Source organism: Mus musculus, chromosome 6, assembly GCF_000001635.26.
Source record: "Mus musculus strain C57BL/6J chromosome 6, GRCm38.p6 C57BL/6J".
NCBI classification, from domain to species: domain Eukaryota; kingdom Metazoa; phylum Chordata; class Mammalia; order Rodentia; family Muridae; genus Mus; species Mus musculus.
The window spans coordinates 48,797,563-48,799,970 of NC_000072.6; the positions used below are offsets into that span (position 1 = coordinate 48,797,563).

Here is a 2,408-nt window from a genome sequence, read left to right on the forward strand (position 1 = left end):
GCTGGCTGTGATCACCCCTTGGGCTCATTCTCTGGTGAGTCTCATTTCCCTGAGTCCTTGTTTGGCAATTCCCTGGCACACATCCCTCTGATACTGACTACAACCATCTGTACTGCTATAGCATGGGTCCTGTTAAAAACCACTTCAAGGACCACATTGTGCCTCACACCCTTTACCACCTTCTATTGCCCAGTACAACACACTGAGGTGAAATCAGGACTTCATCGCGGGATCTGTATATATTTCTCCCAACATACAGCCCAACACACCTGCAGTTCCTTCCAGATCCCAGCCCATCTCTGAGCTTCCTCACACTAACACCACAGCCTTTAACCATGGCAACAGCCTATATGAGGTAACAGAGGCTGACCACACCTCTCTCCAGCTTCTTCCCATGTACTTAGATGTAGCATGAGGAACCACCATGTTTTCCCACTGCACTGAGCACACTATTCTAGCAATTGGGAGCTTGTACCTGGGGTGAGGTCGCCATTTTATTAACAAAGCCTGAACATTAAATTACCCTGTCTCATATAACAGCATGTATATTTGTAGAGGAAGATATGTGACATCATCCAATGTTCTTGTCATGCACTTTCACACACACGGATGTGGACCTGCAGACATGAGCACACATACAACACACAAAGTGAAAACCTGTGTCTAAGTACAGAATGAGAGGGGAGGGTGCTGTCATGGTGTTTCCCATGATACTGACATTGATCTTTGCCACATATTGTGGCAGCTCTCTGAGTGCACATGCAAAGATTGCTACTGCCAGGGACTGAAGTCCCCAGGGAAGATCAGACACCAGTGGCAGGGATGCTCTGCCTCCTTCCCTGGACTCCTTCCCTGAGTGACGGTCTAATGTGGGTGTGGCAACAGCACTGTTCCCTCCTTCCTGCCCTAGGTTGGGGGCTTGAGTCCTGGTCCAGATAAACCCGTGTGGCATCATTCCAAGGCCTTTCTCCCTGGTGACTCGAGGGATTTGTCTCCCTGTTGACCTTAGTGGTCAGTCCCACTGCTATGAGACTGATTCCTGCTGCCTCTAGCTCTTCTTAGGGTGGGCTGTCCTCAGACAGGGACACTTCAAGTCCCTCACTATGCTTTGTCTCTCCATCTCATAAAGACCCTAATGAAGAAGTGCCTCTCACTGAGTGAGCTACTCACGTGATGAATTTCAGGTAGTCCATCCCAGAAAACATCCCAAGCCTGGGCAGACACACGTGCTCAGTGTGAATCCCAGCCCTCCTTGCTGGACTCTGAGTTGTCCTCAGGCTAAGCACTCTGCTCTTACTAGGACAGGGATTTACCCTGTGAGGTCACAGAAGCCTTACCTCACGGCACTCTGAGAATCACATGGGGCATCTGGTGCTCAGCCATCTCCCAGCTTGGCCTATCCTTTTCTCTACACAACCGATTCAAGCATCCTTGGAACCACTTAGCTTTGGGGAAGTAGCTGCAAGTGTTTCTCAGAGTCACCTCCCTGGGAATCACCTACAAGCATCTCCTGTCAGCCCTCCATCTCCCCACATTTGTCCTTGAGAGGAGGAACACAGTGGATAGCACTGCTTCCTCAGCTCAAGTGTCTGACCTCACACTCGGCCTCATCATCTCAGATTCTCTATTGTCACCATGATTTATTGCTGCCCCTCAGCCTGCAGGGTGCCATCATCTGCTCCTGGCATCTGGCATCTGGCTCCAACAGTAACCATACCATGTTTCCTACCTCAACTCTGTGCACCATTAATCTTTTTTTTTTTTTTCTATTTTTTTTTCCATTTTTTATTAGGTATTTAACTCATTTACATTTCCAATGCTATACCAAAAGTCCCCCATATCCACCCACCCCCACTCCCCTGCCCACCCACTCCCCCTTTTTGGCCCTGGTATTCCCCTGTACTGGGGCATATAAAGTTTGCAAGTCCAATGGGCCTCTCTTTCCAGTGATGGCCGACTAGGCCATCTTTTGATATATATGCAGCTAGAGTCAAGAGCTCCGGGGTACTGGTTAGCTCATAATGTTGTTCCACCTATAGGGTTGCAGATCCCTTTAGCTCCTTGGCTACTTTCTCTAGCTCCTCCATTGGGAGCCCTATGATCCATCCATTAGCTGACTGTGAGCATCCACTTCTGTGTTTGCTGGGCCCCGGCATAGTCTCACAAGAGACAGCTACATCTGCGTCCTTTCAATAAAATCTTGCTAGTGTATGCAATGGTGTCAGCGTTTGGATGCTGATTATGGGGTGGATCCCTGGCTATGGCAGTCTCTACATGGTCCATCCTTTCATCTCAGCTCCAAACTCCGTCTCTGTAACTCCTTCCATGGGTGTTTTGTTCCCAAATCTAAGGAGGGGGATAGTGTCCACACTTCAGTCTTCATTCTCCTTGAGTTTCATGTGTTTAGC

General features: G+C 48.9%; 1 long non-coding RNA gene across 1 annotated transcript; it reads right to left on the reverse strand.

The window, feature by feature from the left end:
* Nucleotides 1–527: 527 nt before the first annotated feature.
* On the reverse strand, nucleotides 528–1,286 carry Gm30781. Its single transcript, XR_377645.2, has 2 exons — nucleotides 1,171–1,286; nucleotides 528–617 (listed from the first exon to the last, which is right to left on the reverse strand). It is a non-coding gene; the product is annotated as a predicted gene, 30781 (long non-coding RNA).
* Nucleotides 1,287–2,408: the final 1,122 nt, after the last annotated feature.